The 21,277-nt window shown below is 36.3% G+C and overlaps 1 long non-coding RNA gene across 9 annotated transcripts in view; it reads right to left on the bottom strand.

Annotated features, from left to right (window-relative positions):
• The window catches only part of LOC149774746 (uncharacterized), a 50,812-nt gene that overhangs the window by 14,032 nt on the left and 15,503 nt on the right, over window positions 1-21,277 (bottom strand). For 5 of the 9 annotated variants that reach the window (XR_016416744.1, XR_016416743.1, XR_016416747.1 and 2 more), the window contains 4 exons: window positions 20,959-21,210; window positions 19,917-19,987; window positions 4,526-4,734; window positions 556-669 (listed from right to left, as the gene is read on the bottom strand). This is a non-coding gene — a long non-coding RNA (uncharacterized LOC149774746). The remainder of the gene's footprint in view (window positions 1-555; window positions 670-4,525; window positions 4,735-19,916; window positions 19,988-20,958; window positions 21,211-21,277) is intronic. The other 4 variants (XR_016416746.1, XR_016416745.1, XR_016416751.1 and 1 more) reach the window with 1 other exon arrangement.

Raw genomic sequence — 21,277 nt, 5'->3', positions numbered from 1 at the left:
CCATTTTTCAGCAATCAATAGGCTATAAATGGCAGCCAGTATTCATGGTGGAGAAAGAACCCGGGAAAACCCCGGAAAGAACCACTGACCCACGAGAAGCTACTGGCAAGCTTTCTCACATACTACATTGGCTGAATCCAAAATTCGAACCGGTGCAGACAGATGAGATGGCAGTGATCCGTAGCGGAGAGCGCTTTAGACCACTCGGCCACTCAGGGCCCAACAATATTTGGAAATAACAAATCAATGTGTTATTTTATATTTAATGGTATTTTTTATATAAAAATAATTCAAGTACCCATTGTAAATGAAAAAGAATCACCTCCAAAGCATTCTATGGGTATACAGAGGGTTATGTTGGGTCAGGATTTTGACTTAGGTGTGTGTCGGCTAAGGGGAGTCAGTGAAGACAGATTTGGCACCATGAACCTGATGACATATTGAAATTGATAGAAAGCAAACAAAATACAATCACTCTGAAAAAGACACTCTTTTATGTAAGGACTGTAACAGAACTGATAAAAAAAGAAATTTAGAAATTTACATGAAACCCACCCATCTCAATTGGATCAGCTCCTGACCGGTTTTATACTCATTGTAAGGAAAAAGATGGATCTGAGTTTGAACCTTACATTTTAAAGAAGTATCATCTACTCCCTTGGTCACCACCTAAAAATAAAGAAATATTCAAGTATAATCATGAGTTGACATTGCACAAATTTTAATTTAACCAGAAATGCTCTAAGAGATTTATAATCTAATAGACAAGGAAATGATCCCCGTCACAGTCAGCCAATCATGGACGAAGAAATAATGACTTTGCATCAAACAAAAACCTGATGGACATGGAAACAAATAAATCCACTGTAATACAATGTGGATTATTGTTGTTGTTGGGTTTAACACCATTTTTCAGCACACGATAGGCTATACATGGTGGCTAGTATTAATGGTGGAGGAAGAGCCCAGGAAAACCCAGGAAAGAACCACCGACCCACGAGAAGCTACTGGCAAGCTTTCTCAAACCAGCGCAGACAGGTGAGATGACAGTGATCCATAACAGGGAGCACTTTAGACCACTTAGCCACTCGGGGCCCCTCAGTGTGGATTAACAGCTTTGCATTTTAGTTTGAGAGGAGGGACTGAACATTACAATTTGAAACTGGGGAATGTTAAACTGAAAACAAGATATGATTGTCCAGAAGAACCTTGAAAAACAGAAAAACAAGAACAATGTGAACGACATAAGGGTCATTAATCCTAAACCGTATAAAAACAAAGACAACTATTAGTGAGATCTTTTTTATTCAAAGGTAAACAGTGCTAAGACCAGCAGAATGTTTTTAAACAGAAAATTCCTTTTATATTGTACCAAATGTTGATCACAGCTACAAAACTGAACTGCCTTAGAAAATAAGTTGTTGGAGTCAACAGAACTACAAACCCAAAATGGTTTAGGAAACAAGTTGTTTGCAAAACAAATTGGGATGCATGAGGAAACAAATAAACAACAGCAAACATGACACTGGGAAAGAAATTGATAAACACCAGTAGCAGAAATTATCCAATTCAAAAGTTATGAGACAAACTCATTCACCCAACTGATATCATGCAAATTTCCAGCCACAGAATCATACAGTTCATAAGTAGCAACTTAAACATCAGTCACAAACCACAATATACACTGAAACTAATTGTTGATGATTTTATTATTGTGATTTATTTTTGTCTTTAATTTTGTTATAACAGTATAGACTTTAAACAAATTATTAAAAATATTTTCATTTTAGTGTGATGTTATATATGGCCAGGAATTAATTCTGAAGTGAGGGACTCGAGTTCATGCCAGGGACTCTCAGAAATAGCCTGGGGACTCTTGAGTTCCATGATTAAAGAGTCAATATCTCCTCATCCTGAAACTCTGTTGACAGCCCTGCATACTCCAATTACCTGATCAACATGAACCACCCGAGTAATGCAAACTCCCACCACAGCAACATATAGATTTCAAAATGCACTGCATCTTTTCAAAATATGCTATATACAGCAGAATCATATCATCAGCAATACAATCTATGTATCAAATATCACCATACAGAATCATAAATTCTATGTATGAAATATCACCATACGGAATCATAAATTCTATGTATCAGATATCACCATACGGAATCATACATTCTATGGATCAAATATCATCATACAGAATCATACATTCTATGGATCAAATATCACCATACAGAATCACACATTCTATGGATCAAATATCACCATACAGAATCAGACATTCTATGGATCAAATATCACCATACAGAATCATACATTCTATGGATCAAGTATCACCATACGGAATCATACATTCTATGTATCAAATATCACCATACGGAATCATACATTCTATGTATCAAATATCACCATAGGGAATCATACATTCTATGGATCAAATATCACCATACGGAATCATACATTCTATGTATCAAATATCACCATACGGAATCATACATTCTATGGATCAGATATCACCATACGGAATCATACATTCTATGGATCAAATATCACCATACGGAATCATACATTCTATGGATCAAATATCACCATACGGAACCATACATTCTGTGGATCAAATATCACCATACAGAATCATACATTCTATGGATCAAATATCACCATACAGAATCATACATTCTATGGATCAAATATCACCATACAGAATCATAAATTCTATGTATCAAATATCACCATACAGAATCATACATGCTATGTATCAAATATCACCATACAGAATCATACATGCTATGTATCAAATATCACCATACAGAATCATACATGCTATGTATCAAATATCACCATACAGAATCGTACATTATATGTATCAAATATCACCATACAGAATCATACATGCTATATATCATAATATCACCATACAGAATCATACATTCTATGGATCAAATATCACCATACAGAATCACACATTCTATGGATCAAATATCACCATACAGAATCACACATTCTATGGATCAAATATCACCATACAGAATCACACATTCTATGGATCAAATATCACCATACAGAATCACACATTCTATGTACATGTATCAAATATCACCATACAGAATATGTTTGGTATGAACCCTCCCGCAAAACAACATAAATGAAATTCCTAACTTTGTCAAATGGAAATGAAACTTTGCCAACTGTTTGGAACAGCTGGTTTCTCATACACAGACACCATAACTGCAACATACAAGAAATAAGAAAAAGTGATGTTGACAGTCACTAGGAAGAGAGATATATGGACAGTTACAAAATGAATGAACTGTAATTAGGTTTCAATGTGTTTAATTACATCTCATTTTTTCATTATTTTTAAGTTTCACTGATGTGATGCCTTTTAGTTCAATGCAAATGGTCACATTGTTCATGACATGGAATTTGAATGTTTGCATTTAAATCATCAATAAACTTGTATCATTAAATGTCAGGGATGTGTGCTCATTTTATTTACTAAATATAAAAATAAACCTATAGTAATTAATGTGCATGAAGTTTAAGTAAACGTTTGAGTCACTAAAGAATGGCTCGCACGGTTTCATACATCTGAGAGGGTGTTGAGATGAGTCTGCTCTCTTGACATTGCAAAGATTATGGCCATTTGTTTTCTCTCTTTAAAATGTAAAATACATTTCAATCATACATAGTTTAAATAAAATATATGTATAGTATGTATACTGTATTGTTGATATACAACTCATTTCCATTTAATAACAAATTTACACAACTACTGGTACATTAAAGCTACAGTACACATAGCAAACAGTATGTATGTATGCATGTATGTATGTGCATTTGTGTGTATGTATGTATGCATGTATGTGCATTTGTATGTATGTATGTATGTCTGCATGTGCATTTGTATGTATGTATGTATGTATGTATGTGTGTGTGTATGTATGTATGTATGTATGTATCGATCTACCTATCTATATATCTATCTATGTATATATCTATCTGTCTGTCTGTCTGTCTTGAGAATGACTATTATCATCTAGGTAGAAAACTGAATTCTCCCCAACACTCAAACCAGGGTGCACATGTTATGGCAATAAACAATTTTAAAACACTGTAGTCATATTTATCAAGTCAATCAGAATTACTTTGGAAGTAACTCTTAAATCCACATAACCACTGTATCTTACCACTAGGAAGATATGAATAATTGCAGCATCAATTAATTTTAATTAAGATCTGTTTAATTACCTATTACTCATTGATTTGGCATGCATTGTATCTTAATGGTCAAACTCTCACTGTTCATGACACAGAAAACTGCAAAATGAATGTTTGCATTTACATCATTAGAATACTTTCAATATTAAATGTCTGCTGTGTTTGATTATTCCATCTGTTTTTAATATAACAATAAACCAATGGGACCACTATCATAGCAAAAATGCGTTCCATTTCAGTGTCGATAACTACAAAAGGTGGTAATGGGATAGGAAAATAGTTTCTAGGGAGGCTCTACCTTACTGAACAATGGTGCTAATCGCTCTCATGAAGACCTAATCCATGTCTTTCAGGTGCTTTATATCAGTGTGGTGAGATGAATTAACCTTAGTCACTTATGGCGGCATACACACATATCCTTATGAAACTTTGCTATCACCACTGGACTACTGGAGACCTTCCAAACTGATCCAGCTCTAACACTTTGTTCCAGATACCAGACTAGACCTGAAAAGATACAACATGTTTCACTTAATGCTAGAAAACAGTAAGATATAGGTAAATGAAGTTAAAATGTGTTAGATATTGTCATTTCAAAATAACATTAAGGTTGCAAGCATGGGACAAAATAGTAAACCTGAGAGAATGACACTCACCCAAAATTATATGAGGCTTCTAGAAGCATATTTAGCCATTTACAAGTTAAATAACTAATCAGGTAGTCTATGTATCATAAAGTTTACGGAAATATTGGGATGGTGAGGTTTGATCATTTCTGCAAACATTAGTACCAGTATACAGGAAAGTCAAGTGACAATCTACTAAATTAAAATATATTGCTATAAGCAATCTTATTCATGAGGGAAATAACAATTTTGGTTATTGCAAGTGAATACGGCCAATTTATATGTTGCCACACAGATTAACTATAGTTACCAAATAGATCCTATATCCTCAAATGAAAGTGAAATTATGATCCCCAAAACTTGTAAACCAGGATGGAAATTTGCATATGTGGGACATATACAATATACTTGTTAAGATCAAATGTGCAAACATAATTCAAATGATCTGTTTGAACATTTTTAGTGTATTTTCAAGAGTGTTGGTTACCAATTCCTAAGCTCAATGATTCAGTGGAATCAGATATCAGCTGATGCTTCAATACCGCATTCTGTCAAAGTACTAAATCGAAATATGTTACCATACAAAGGCATATTCATGATGAATATAACATTTTGGGATATTTTGAGTGCACACAGCCAGAAATGTGCCTTACAGATTCATTATAGGTACAATGTCAGCCTATATGATGTACTGAATGTGAACTTTTGATCCCAAACATTCTAAAATATATGGATATGTAACCATGTTAAGATCAGTTGTACAAAAGTCACATTCAAATAATGTTTGAATATTTCTTATGTAATCTTTAGAGTGTCAGTTAACAAATATTATTAGTAATTAATAATGCATAAAGCTAGATGGATCATTAGAATTCCCATAACATCATATAGGCCACAATGCCGCACTACACCAATCAATATCTTAACCAAACTGAACAATAAAATGGAATGCATCTTGTGCTTAACTTACATCATTTTGCTGTTTTCTTACATCCAAGGGTAACTATACCTGGAGAAAGTATATTTTATCCCTTTGACCTGTATTTCATTCTCTGACAGCTTAAAATGATATAGTAGAGAACTTGAGTAGGTTCTAGTATAAAGTTTTCATTTCTGTCCTCTCACTAAATACCCTATAACAATGTTAATAAACAATTACTTAAAGCTATACAAGTTACTCAGGAAGTCACCCCATCATAAACACATAAAATAACTGCTTGGACCACAAACAAATAGTCTGAATGACCAATGCAAACTATCATTTTCTCTTTGTGCATTTTAAATGATGGTCTCAATTTGACTTCAAAATAAATTTTCTGTGACAACATTTGACAAATTTTCATCATTGCAGCTTGTATATGGTGTAGGAATACATACATGCGGATATCATTTAATATAATTCTCAATAAATATTATATATGTGCATTTTGGGGGGAAACATTTAACAAAGACTTAATTTCATTAAATTATCAAAATAAAAATTAATTTTCTTAAAATTCATTCTTATATGTTCAAAGTTAATATACATATTACAAGTTCACTATGTCTATCATTAATAATAAAAAAATTTATACCAATTTAAACTTTAATCAAATACTGCAATGACAGGACCCAGAACACAATTAATTTTACTATATAAATCTCTACATTTGTTTCTCAGTACTGAACTTTTCACTGTGTGACAATCAATATAAATCATATCTTAGTCTAAAATACCTTCAAAGATGACTTCGTAGTGGAGTTCTTGTCATAGGTTCATCAGCATTTTATTAGAGGCTGGACTGTAAACTAACCAACATGTAATGGAACAAAGATTTCACATCTGGATCATCACCAAGACCTTATTAATCATTGCACACTGTCGAGGAAACACACACAGACAACCACACCATAAGCTCATATTCTAAAGATTAAACAATTGCCTTTAAATCCATACCAAGAATGCCTAAATCTAACTCCTGTATCACCACCAAAAGGAGACAGGAAAAAATGCTCTAAAACTAGACTGGGTCTGCATTCGTGGGTACTGAACTGGAACTATTAATTGTGATCTGTTCCCATTTGTTCAAAGAGAAAAAGAAGAGTTATCTCCCCATTACATGTAAATTTTCATACACATACAGAGAGCAAATCAAAATGACATTGAATGTCACCATCCATTTCAATTTCCCACCTGACCAAATCAGTGTGAAATGAATGATACGTAAGTAAAGTCGAACCTTATGTAAACTAAAAAGAACAGTGTGATAATGTTCTTGGTCACTTGCAGTCAAAGGCAGATGCTTGAGATATGACAGAACCAATTGTACAACCTCAGGTGGGCGGAGCTTAAGGTGTAGGAACATTGCATTCAGAAATAAACAACAAAGCTAACTGTGATTGGTGCAGTGTGTAAGAGTTGTACTTTCTAGTAGGCTTTAAAAACGTCGAGCCTCTTGGCAATATGTGAGATTATGTTAATTCATATCTAGATCTTTTTTTGTATCTTTTTAGATTCTTTTAATCGTGGTACACATGACCACAGGGCCTTGTTACAAAGAAAATCAAGGGATGGGGGTTCAGGTTAGAACCCCCATCCCTTGATTTTCTTTGTAACAAGCCCCTGTGCACATGACTGAATATGTGACTGTTGTGACTAGATAACTCTTACCCCTGTCTAGTTCCAGCAGAGTTATCTCTTTTAAATGCAATGGAGTACCCGGTTCTGTCCTTGTCAAATTGACAATCTCTTTTAAATGCAATGGAGTACCTGGTTCTGTCCTTGTCAAATTAAGAATCTATCATTGTTCTCTATGACAGTATGTGACATGCATGCTGAGGTAGGATAGAAAGTATATTTATTTCACAAAACATTAGCATTGAGGTCTATGGAAAAACAATTGGCTCCGTGATACCTTGAAGATGCAGCTATAAAAATGATGGTATATAGATATATGGATGGCATATGCAAGCACAGGGGCTCGTTACAAAGAAAAACAAGGGATGGGGGTTCTAACCTGTAATAATATAACAATGTTTTCACGCGAATGTCTTGATCTTGTCCAGACACTAAAGAATCTATCATGACATAAAAGTTGACTACTTCACTCGATCGATATTTGAGTGCTAGTCCTTTGACTAAGAAGGTTTATGCAGTTTTCTCTCTCGGTCTGTGTGTTGGTATCTGCACTTTTTTATAGCCACCGCTAGCAAAAATTACAATATTGTCTTCCGGATTTTCATCAGTATGTACACTTAAAAGGTCCCCTTGATATTTGGGGTTATTATTACCAGGGCGTTGGATGTATATAAAACTGTCGGAGTCAAAATAAAGGATTCAATCTCCTAAACGTTACAAGGCATCATACAATTTTAAACAGGATTGGCTGTCACGTATGCTGCAATGATGACATTTGCAAACTGGTCGGAAGATGGAAACTGTCACTTCTTCGTAATTTACCAAGATCAAATTCAGAGGCAATCTCCGCGCGCTTCATGAGTTTTCCCTTGTCATCCACCAGCTAAAAGTAGCATGTAGGATCTGTTAAGTATTCCGTTATTGGTAATTTCTGATTTTCCAGATTTTCCCACACAGAATTTAACATGACTTTAGCAAAATATCGTCTTCCTTCGTTCTTTTCCATGTGTTCAAACCTAATGCTGTTCTACAAGTCAGTGCCTTTTTTTTTACTTCCCTTTGCCTTATGGAGTCTGATAAGAAGATGGATAGCCGCTAGCTAAATGTTTTAATCTGAGAAATCCTTTGACATAGCCGCAAAAATTCCTATATTGGTTTCGTCGTTTTTGTTTTGTATTAGGAGAGTGCCAACTTTCATATACTTGTTTAAGATGGTATAAAAGATCCAGAGTATGAAACAATTTGGCACTTACCCAGTTTCCTGTCAAAATGCATTCTTCATCCTTGTTGCCACAAGGATGGTCTTTATTACATATTTGTCACAACGGAAACAGTTTTCCTTGGCAATGATATGGATGTTGCAAGCAAGGTCGTTGTACGATTTTGTATTTGATCAACTCTATGCATAGACGAACGAGCTCCACGTGCATGTGTTCAGTTAACATCACATGGTATCCGGTATATAATTGCTGCTATTTGCACACCCAAGAATACAACAAATTCACACTGATGTATTTAATTTCTTCTTCTCAAGACTTGGCTACATCGTAGAGCGTGTGCATCGCATTCCTTCTCCCTGTCATGTGTTTTCAAAGGTTCTATATCCAATACGTCTTAACTTTAGTCGATGCGTCTAAAGTCTAGATTGGTTCTGAAGCATCGATCGTAGTCATCCTCTCACATTTTTAGCACTTGGTTCATTGTCCTTCTAACCTGATCAATAGTTTATATGCTTGCTCGTACAACTCTTCCATGGTAAGCTCTCATAAGGAACTTTTCGGGTTCCTTGAGGAAAACACATGGGGAATCCTTGACCTAAACATCACTGGAATCCGTAGATGTTTCTGTTTTTTTTTTCCAAATCCCTACATTCCACATAAAGACATCAAGTTTTTTTTCTCCATCTTTTATAGCATGATGTATCCGTTTTATCTTCACTTTTACACAAGTAATGGAGCCAACGCAAGCATTTTGCTGAGTATGAACGGCTGAATGAAAAGTAAGATTAAGGTGGTGTTACGAAACACCCAAATTCACTCAAATCCACCCAAATCCTGATGGTGTGGTCAGTGTTTTAAATGAGCTTCACAATAATCCAGTCATACAAGAAATAATTTTGACGAAACGCATAAACACCTGTTGTCATTGTTTATAGCAACCAACAGATGGATCATACGATCAGAAACGGTTCTCAAGTATGAACGTCCTTAGATAGGCTAAACCATACGCTTTAGCGATGGCAGAATCTTCCTTCAAAGGACAGATTTCTCTGTGATCCAGAAATAATTGTAGAAATGCTCCACTGCAACGTTCTAAAATGTCCACTTCGGAAAGGCAATATTTCAACTTTTCGTTTTGAAAGTCATACAGGTTTGAAGAGTTAGTTTTATACCAATCGTGCAGTGCTTCTCGTTGTTTTGTGCTTAAACCATCGGGGTGGTAGTAGCAAATGTCTTAGCACAGCGTGTTGACTAACTTGGACATTGGAATGATGTGGAAAACAGCCTTTGGCCATTTCCGTCATTCCAAACGTTTTAGGCATTCTACTCAAAGGCATAGATAAATAACACATGGAATCTCAAACAAATTTACTTGTCCCACATTTAGGCAAATGAATTTAACGCCGTTCAACTTCATGGTGAATGTGGTACATTCGATGCATTGTTCTGAATATTTCAGAAGCAATGGTCCTCCGTATCCCGCAAGACTGTGAACCATGACTGTAGTATATCGATGGCAGTACCCGTCCACACGTGAGGTACAATTTCAATAATTATGTGGCTGAGTTTGTTTCATACATGGCTGTTCGTAACAAGTATGACTAGAGAAATGTAAAAATAGCAATTAATTCATTCTTTTCCTTTGGGAATGCTGAGTTCTGCCGCTACATATCTCAAACATCTATCTTTTCATCTTTGGTAAAATTTCTCACAATATAATATTTATCCGGTAAATCCTGCAATACTAGTAATGACATCGAAATGCTCTTAATAATGGTACACACGAATCTGCAGTCTGGGAATACTAGTCATCTAAACAAGAAAGCTCGAAGAACGATATGAGCACATATTTTCAACGTATAACGAAGAGCCAACATGTCCTGTATTATTTCTAATTCAGGGATGTCTCACACCATCTCGTTGGAAATGCATAGCTGCTTCTAAAGGAGTTCTGCTTCTTTTCGCTGCTGAGGTCTGGCCTATCATCTAATATTTATCCATGCTCTAATTCTGTACCACTGTATCGTTCATTTCGACACCCGTTTGCCCGACGACGATGGCACTGGATATGCACATATGATCTTGTGAGTTTGGACGATTCTACTTTTATTGCTACGATTTTCGTCGCCAAATAACTTTTTCTGTGTGGTCCGCTATCTCTGGGGTAATGTGAAGAGCACTGCTTCCATCGGTTATGATAAACTCGACATTGGATTACTGAACGTGTTGAATATTTTAAGTGACTTTGGAAGGTGTTAATTCTGTCCGTGGACTAAGTCCATCCAAACAGGATATATCAAACTATTGTGAGTAATGGAGAGTCTCAAATTAATGTCCTCTTTAGCATGACATTGTTGTTTAAATGTCTCCAAGAATGAATTCCCAAATCTCTATTGAAACAGGATGCTTTCTAGGGGTGGCACATCAGACTTGAACTATCAACATTTCACACTGTATGTATAAGCCATGGCTCTAAATTTCCTGGAAATCAGCTTTTGCATCTTTTGAATGTGACAATAATCTTCACTGAACGACGCTCTATCTTGGTAGATTTTGGCTCAAGGGCCGACAAGGGGGAAGGGGGCAACCCGGGATATATCTCAGGGGCCCCCAACCAGTAACGGGGCCCAGGTCAAACAGCGCTTTATAATTGTATAAAAGAAACATTTTGTTTGAACAAGAACTAGGAGAGTCCTGGGTGTTTCTTATTCTTAGCCAGTGATCGCTCTTTACGGCTCTGCTTGGCTCTCTTTGTTTCATGACAGAAGCTGGACTAGGCTAATTCGTGCCATCCTCAAAATCAATGGCATGCACTTGTACCAACATCTCAGTTAGCGTATGAGGCGACACCGAAGTCGCTGTGGTCGTTTCTTGGCTTCTTCTAGTTTCTCGCCCGAAAAGTGTGGTCATTTCATCGTACCTGTTGATTCAGGCTTTGTGTCACGAGAAGAATTTCTATCCGATGTTTACCGGTTTGAAAAGTACATAAAACTTGTAACTTTGCCAGAAATCATAACTTCATACAATTTCGAGAATATATAGAGGCGCATATTGAGTTAAACACTGTATTACCGTGTAACACGAACTGATTTCAGCTGCTTTAAACAATGTTACCATTTACCCCCAATGTTCATCCTATGGACCATTTAAACATCATTTTCGCTAGCCAAAGTTCCAGTGTGGAAACCCTATCCACACCTAGGCAGATCGAACAGATATTTCTGTGCTTTGTCCTTAAGACATCCATTGGAGTTCATGAATTGTATCCCTTAGTATATAATGCAAACTAAACAACAAATAGCGTGCAACTGTGCTCTATGGTACGTCGGCCGAAAATGGTGGAGTAAATTGACTTCAAAAGGATACTGTGTAAGTTTAACATCGAAACTATGGCTTCGTACCAGAGAGAAGCCAGTGCAGACGTAACTGAGGGAAAGGATGTATTTGTATTTGTACAAACACGGATCGACAATAGAAAACTTTTCATTCATGAGTCCATTCCAGTTCTGTATTCCCCTTGTCTCGATTATGTTGAAAAGTGATCAAATTTGAACAGCTTCATTCTGACTGGATGCGGTGGCCTGCCGCCGCATCCTATTAAATTTACAGACCCAAAGCACTGAAATATATGTTCAATTCGCCAAGGTTTAGATAAGGTTAACCTATCAGAACCTTGGTTACTGAAGATGTTTAACACAGGATTTCAAGTTTGTGTTATTATACACATCTGAACCTAAGGCGTACTGAAATTTTCCGTATGACTCAGCCTCTCCATATTACAACTTGTGTCCGTAAAGAAAAGAAAGGAAAAATCTCAACTACATAAAATGTCTTTGTAATATCTGTTTATGCTGTGATTTGTTAAAAAAAATCCCCAAAAAACCACTATATTCGATACAAAGAAAAGGCTTGCCGCAAGAATCATATCCTCTAACATAGATTTTAGTACATGTACATATATTGCAATAAAATTGTCAAGGACTCATTTATACATTTATACCAATTATATACATACACTAAACTGCTTCCATAAATTCAATATTGATAAATGAATAAAAACTTGAAAGAAATTTGATCTATGTAGGGCCAGTCCGAACATAATATAAGGGGAAATGCATAATACAATATAGAAACATACACATAGCATTCATTGGAAACAACTGATCCATTGTCATGGATCACTTCTGTAAATAAATCCCAAACCAGCCAGGATAAAGGAGTAGCGATACACTAGTTAGGGCAGCGTATTAATCATATATCAAAATTTAATAAAACCAAATTTCAAATTAAATAAAACAAACATACATACTAAAGAGGAAAAAACAAAACAGACATACAATCCTTTAACTTTTGGAACTAGGGGGTTCCGTCAAATGATGTAATTCTGAGATGGACCACACCAATAAAGCATTATGACCCAAGCAAGCCACGCGGAGCAAAGGTGCGATAATAGCCCGCACGCAGCAAACCTCACCTCGAATGGCACGTAGATTGAATCACAATTTCATATTTCTTAGGAAATATTTATAAAGGAATACAACTCGGTATAACTATCGAAACAGTAAACTACAATGGAAACGACCCTGAACGAACATGGATTAGAATTCAAGACAACGGATACAAGATGTATAAACGAATACAAATCAAGGGATACAACTCAAAAACACAACTAACATTAGACTATGTTGAATACGAATGGGAATAAACATAGACTATGAATCCAGACAAAAGATACGGGAATTTTTCATATTTCTAATGGAAATATTTATAAAGGAATCCAACTCGAAATAAATATCGAAACAGGAAAAGACTCTGAACGAACATGGAATAGGATTCCGGACAACGGATACAACATGTAAAAATGAATATAATTCTAGGGAAACAACTTGAAAACATAATTAACTTTATCCTATAATGGATATGATTCGGAATGCACCTGGACTAGAATTCAGGAAAATGGATAAGGGATTCTTAATATTTCGAAGGAAATATACATAAAGGAATACAACTCTCTATATAAATACATGTATATTGCAACATTATACTATAATGGAAACGACTCCAAATGAACAGGACTAGGATTCAGGATAACGGATACAAGCTGTATAAATGAATACAATTCGAGGGATACAATTCGAAAACACAACTAACAATATATTATAATGTATATGACAAGTATACTACAATATATCACAATGGATACGACTCGGAATGAACATGGACTAGAGTTCAGATAACGGAAAACGGAGAAGGGCCATGTTTTCATGGTTATAGATTTGAACTATATGTAATAATGGAACGCAACGGACGAACAGTCTTACTAGTTTCTACTTCTCTGCTATACACTATTATTCACTGCAACTTCTCTAACATGCAAACACCATAGAAAAGTAATTACTTCAAGACATTTTATGTATTTGTTTTATTTATTATATTTACTAATGATACTAAAGAATTATCATTAGACTTACTTCAAAATTACCCAAATGATCTCAACAGAAAGGATTTGCTACCAAATTGCCAGATTACAGAAAATTGGTAACAACTTGTAAATTGAATTTTTTGTACTTGAAAAATTCATTTTACTTGTGACATAATCATACGTAACCAAGCTAATATTTGACAATAAATCCGTAGCACTTGATCTAGCACTCACTGTGCGAGTGTGCAGGATGAATAGTGCTCACTTGCTCGATGATGTGCAGTGTGAGCGCTGTTCTTGTTTAACTAAGTGATATAAAGTTGAATCCATTTGCCAAGCAGTGAATTTCTCTTTCTTTTTCTTTTTATTTGTATGCACCAAGCAATAAAACATTTACTTCTTTCTTTCTCTACTTACATTAAATTTTCTTTTACATAATTAAATAATAGCTTTAATTTTTCATAATTAAATAACAACTCAAAGAATTTGACCCTTACCAGCCAGTCCACACAAAACAACAGGGTTTGCGAAAGCACAAAAATATAGCAAACACCAGACGACATTAACAAAATGAGGACTTGCCTGGATGTATACAATGACGATGTGCCTGTATATGTATACAATGAGGACTTGCCTGGATGTATACAATGACGATGTGCCTGTATATGTATACAATGAGGACTTGCCTGGATGTATACAATGAGGACTTCTCTGAATGTATACAATGAGGACTTACCTGGATGTATACAATGAGGACTTATCTGGATGTATACAATGAGGACTTGCCTGGATGTATACAACGAGGACTTGCCTGGATGTACACAATGAGGATGTGCCTGGATGTACACAATGAGGACTTGCCTGGATGTATACAATGAGGACTTGCCTGGATGTATATAATGAGGACTTGCCTGGATGTATACAATGAGGACTTGCCTGGATGTACACAATGAGGACTTGCCTGGATGTATGCAATGAGGACTTGCCTGGATGTATAAAATGAGGACTTGCCTGGATGTATGCAATGAGGACTTGCCTGGATGTACACAATGAGGACTTGCCTGGATGTATACAACGAGGACATGCCTGGATGTACACAATGAGGACTTGCCTGGATGTATACAATGAGGACTTGCCTGGATGTATACAATGAGGATGTGCCTGGATGTACACAATGAGGACTTGCATGGATGTATACAATGAGGACTTGCCTGTATGTATACAATGAGGACTTTCCTGGATGTATACAATGAGGATGTGCCTGTATGTACACAATGAGGACTTGCCTGGATGTATACAATGAAGACTTGCCTGGATGTATACGATGAAGACTTGCCTGGATGTATACAATGAGGACGTGCCTGTATGTACACAATGAGGACTTGCCTGGATGTATACAATGAAGACTTGCCTGTATGTATACAATGAGGACTTTCCTGGATGTATACAATGAGGATGTGCCTGTATGTACACAATGAGGACTTGCCTGGATGTATACAATGAAGACTTGCCTGGATGTATACAATGAAGACTTGCCTGGATGTATACGATGAAGACTTACCTGGATGTATACAATGAGGATGTGCCTGTATGTACACAATGAGGACTTGCCTGGATGTATACAATGAAGACTTGCCTGGATGTATACAATGAGGACTTGCCTGGATGTATACAATGAGGACGTGCCTGTATATAAATGATGCTGTGTAATGACTACAGTTTTAAGTCACCAGTGTAAAAGTTATATGAGGAGTTAAAACTAAAAACTCAAGTAAAACTGTAGAAATAGAAAATGTGGACCTCTACTGGCAACACACGGACTAGATACATGTACCTTCTTGCAGCTGGAGGCATTACACCACCTAGCAGAACATGTATTCAATGGGCTTCCAACACAGACTAGCTACTATAGACCAAAAAATACAGAAATGGCATAAAAGGTAAAATTAGTCCAATAGGTTGATGAAATGTCTGGTGTGTAAGATCCTATCGAAACAACATCACACTGGATGCAAGATACAATGCCATGCACTTAAAACATAAAATTAACCTGGACAAAGCTTAGAATTGCCATTGAAACTAAATGCACCATGGCACTTACAGTATATAACAAATTATGCTGGACTTTTGAATGGTTAAAACGAAGGCCATGTTGTATGGATAGCAAATCTGTTGCCACATTAAAATTTGTATGTGTCATATCTTACATATTGTAAGAGGTGACCAATGCAGGCAGGAACTGCAGTGGTACAATGCATAGCATATTGGACCCATGACTGAATGGGCGCATGTTCAAAGACTACCATCAGACAGCCCAAGTTAAAGACAATGACATTTCCTTGGGCACTTTACTGCAATTCCTAAATGTGTTGCTGTGCCACAAAACACCAAACCAAATCCAGAATTAGTGACTTCAATTAGTGAATGTAATTAATGACTTCAATTAGTGAATGCAATTAGTGAATTCAATTAGTGAATTCAATTAGTGACTTCAATTAGTGAATGCAATTAGTGACTTCAATTAGTGAATGCAATTCGTGACTTCAATTAGTGAATGCAATTAGTGAATTTAGTTAGTGACTTCAGTGGCTAAAGAAATGTGTTTTCACTGCCATGCAATGGTATGCTTCAAATAAATTATGGAAGGCATAGATGGTGGACAGGATCAGCATTCCCTGACCTTCATAAATAATCAAAACATGACAGAGAGGTATAAGAATGCTCTTCTTGAAACACTGCACATGAAACTATGATGCTGTACAAAACTTAATGATGGCAGAAATATGTGGCAGCAAACAACATAATCATTGGTATCTCTTTATCCAAACATTTTAACTATCAAAGAAACTGAGGCAAGAATGCATACTATAAAACACTTATCAACAGGAGCACACAAAACAATACACAGACCTAGGAACTAACTTGGTATATCAGTGAAACACTAGCTTGCTACATTTTCCACCAAGAACTCTAATAGTACTTATCATCAAACTACTAGAGTGAGCGCTACCCTGTATGTATACAATGAGGACGTGCCTGAATGTATACAATGAGGACTTACCTAAATGAATACAATGAGGACGTGCCTGTATGTATACAATGAGGATGTGCCTGAATGTATACACTGAGGACTTGCCTAAATGAATACCATGAGGACCTACCTGAATGTATACAATGAGGACTTGCCTAAATGAATACCATGAGGACCTGCCTATATGTATACAATGAGGACTTGCCTAAATGAATACCATGAGGACCTGCCTGAATGTATAAAATGAGGGCTGCCCTGAATGAATCAATGAGGATGTGCCTGTATGTATACAATAAGGACGTGCCTGAATGTATACAATGAGGACATGCCTGTATGTATACAATGAGGGCTACCCTGAATGTATACAATGATGACTTGCCTGTATGTATACAATGAGGACGTGCCTGAATGTATACAATGAGGACATGCCTGAATGTATACAATGGGGACATGTCTGTATGTATACAATGCGGGCTACCAGAATATATACAATGAGGACTTGCCTGTAGGTATACAATGAGAACGTGCCTGAATGTATACAATGAGGACATGCCTGTATTTATACAATAAGGGCTACCCTGAATGAATACAATGAGGACGTGCCTGTATATGTATACAATGAGGACGTGCCTGAATGTATACAATGAGGACATGCCTGTATATGTATACATTGAGGGCTACCCAGTATATATACAATGAGGACATGCTTGTATATATACAATGAGGACGTGCCTGGATGTATACAATGAGGACATGCCTGTATATTAATACATTGAGGGCTACCCAGTATATATACAATGAGGACGTGCTTGTATATATACAATGAGGATATGTATATGTATACAATGAGGACGTGCCTGAATGTATACAATGAGGACATGCCTGTATATGTATACATTGAGGGCTACCCAGTATATATACAATGAGGACGTGCTTGTATATATACAATGAGGACTTGCCTGGATGTATACAATGAAGACTTGCCTGGATGTATACACTGAGGACATGCCTGTATGTATACAATGAGGATTTGCCTATATGTATACAATGAGGACATGCCTGTATGTATACAATGCTGTGTAATGACTACAGTTTTAAGTCACCAGTGTAAAAGTTATATGAGGAGTTAAAACTAAAAACTCAAGTAAAACTGTAGAAATAAAAAATGGGGACAAAAGTCCAGCTGTTGTAATATGATGTTTCAAACTGGACTAATGGACCTCTACTGGCAACACACGGACTAGATACGTGTACCTTCTTGCAGCTAGAGGCATTACACCACCTAGCAGAACATGTATTCAATGGGCTTCCAACACAGACTAGCTACTATAGACCAAAAAATACAGAAATGGCATAAAAGGTAAAATTGGTCAAATAAGTTGATGAAATGTTTGGTGTGGAAGATCCTATCAAAACAAACATCACAGTGGATGCAAGATACAATGCTATGCACTTAAAACATAAAAGCAAACCTGGACAAAGCTTAGAGCCTGTGAAACGAAATACACCATGAGACTTTCAGTATATAACAAATTATGCTGGACTTTTGAGTGGTTAAAAGGAAAACCATGTTGACTGGATAGCAAATCGTTTGCCACATTAATATTTGTATGTGTCATATCTTACATATTGTAAAAGGTGACCAATGCAGTGGTACAGTGCATAGCTTACTGGACCCATGACTGAATGGGTGCAGGTTCAAAGACTACCATCAGACAACCCAAGTTAAAGACAGCAACATTTCCTTGGGCACTTTACTGCAATTCCTAAATGTGTTGCTGTGCCACAAAACACCAAACCAAATCCAGAATTAGTGACTTCAATTAGTGAATGCAATTAGTGAATTCAATTAGTGAATGCAATTAGTGACTTCAATTAATGAATGCAATGGCTAAAGAAATATGTTTTCACTGCCATGCAATGGTATGCTTCAAATAAATGATGGAAGGCATAGGTGGTGATGCAACACCATACCAATTCTCATCTTTATTATGTACTGCATGTTACTCTGTGATGTTATATAGGGAACGGCAGTGAAATGTCAGTGAGATTCTGGTGTCTGTCAGAGAGGAAATCATAACAGTTGGTGGGCAGGATCAGCATTCCCTGACCCTCATAAATAATCAAAACATGACAGAGAGGTATAAGCATACTCTTGTTGAAACACTGCACATGAAACTATGATGCTGTACAAAACTGTATCTTAATGCAGGCAGAAATATGTGGGGCAAACAACATAATCATTAGTATCTCTTTACCTAAACATTTTAACTATCCAAGAAACTTTGAGGCAAGAGTACATGCTATAAAACACTTTGAGGCAAGAATGCATGCTATAAAACACTCAATCAACAGGAGCACACAAAACAATACACAGACCTAGGAACTAACTTGGTATCTCAATGAAAACAAGAGTGAAACACTAGCTTGCTACATTTTTCACCAAGAACTCTAATAGTACTTATCATCAAACTGCTAGAGTGCATACACTGGAATGACTTTGATATATGATACAGGCTCTTTCAAGGTACATAACTCTGCCAGGCAATGGGAGATCTGACTAGTATAGTGGCGCTTTACAGTTTCGTATTTTGCAACAGGTTAGAATTTTAAAGAGAAAGAATTCCCCCGGGTTTTCTCACTGATTATACTGGCTATTTAAAAAAAGACCTTGTATATCTTAGGTACTGTTCATAGAAACTTTAATGCCCTTTATGTTGGTGTATGATTGATGGGTGTAATATGGGTTATAGAGTGTACAGCTTGGCCTTACTCCAGATGTGCATGTTTCAAAAACTGCTAACTCCGCTTGGTCATTTTCACTTTCCGGACTTCAGAGGTACACTGTAAAAGAAAGAGAAGATAACTTTCTTTTACATTTTATATATGTAGTAATTCATCCATTGCACTTTCAGAAGCTGGTATTGTCAAGTGGGGCAAAATTCATTTTCCCTATTTTAATAGGTGCTAAAGTTAGTGTACTTTAGACTAATTCAGGCTGATTTTTTAACACAAGGGAGCAGTTCTTTTAGAAACCAGTATGCTCAGATCATGTACAATTTCCAAAAGTACAATTTCCGAAAGTACAATATCCAAAGAAATATCATCCACATTACATCAAAGTAGTATAGAGGTATGTCAACATTCTCTCCACTGTGCATGTTTCAAATGCAAACAACTTCACATTACATACGTCACTCTCTCAAAAGTACATAATAACTGGTGAGTGATCCCTAGAAAGACCGAATGGACATTCAGTGGAAGGGAGACCACTCCTATTAGTACATGGTGCATGTGCCAGGGAACTGCAAACAAATAACACAATCTTATTCAATCTGAAAAATTACAGAAAAAGTCCCTAAAACACTATAAAAAAAATCAATCCAGTGGGAAACATCATAGCTGGCACAATGCTTATTACATGCACCTATGATAGCTAGTCACCCAATGAAACCTATGGAAAGACTGAATAGTCTTCTCAAAACTAGAAATACATGAATGTGATTAAAATAAATATTTTCACGGCAATCATCCAGGTAGATAAGAAAAAGCAGTGACAAGAAACCTATGCTCATGAGCAGGCAGATGGAACATGGGCACGGAAAGTAAATTAATAAATTAACAAATAATTATAAAGATGTCGTACAAGCATAATGAAACAAAATAAAGACCACACACTTTCGTTCTCCATTACCAAACACATCCATACATTGATCCATCCATCCATTCACTACCACCCATCCAAATGAGCATTTCTGTATGGATATGAGCATAGATATGAGTGAGGAGGTTGAATTATACACATAAACCCGTACCTGTCATGGATTCAATATCATATTTGTAACTGCAGCATGCTGCTTTGAAATTCAGCATGTCAAAATCAATTCCCATCCTCTGCAGTACTACCTAGTGGTGTTGATGGTACAGATTGAATTGGTCCGCATTCACACACACCATCACTGCCCTGATGAGATGCCTCTATGTTGAAAGGCTCTTCATCATTAAGGAAAGACTGTAGACATGCTTCTTCTTCCATATGTTTGTCTCAGCATCTCTGCAAGACAATGCTGCATAAAAAAACTGATGTTATATATCCCATCCAGAGTCTACAAGAATTATCACATGCAGAGACTA

Source organism: Sinohyriopsis cumingii, unplaced genomic scaffold (genome assembly GCF_028554795.1).
Source record: "Sinohyriopsis cumingii isolate HCF-2022 unplaced genomic scaffold, ASM2855479v2 utg000160l, whole genome shotgun sequence".
Taxonomy (NCBI): Eukaryota; Metazoa; Mollusca; class Bivalvia; order Unionida; family Unionidae; genus Sinohyriopsis; species Sinohyriopsis cumingii.
This window is presented reverse-complemented; position numbering and strand designations above follow the sequence as displayed.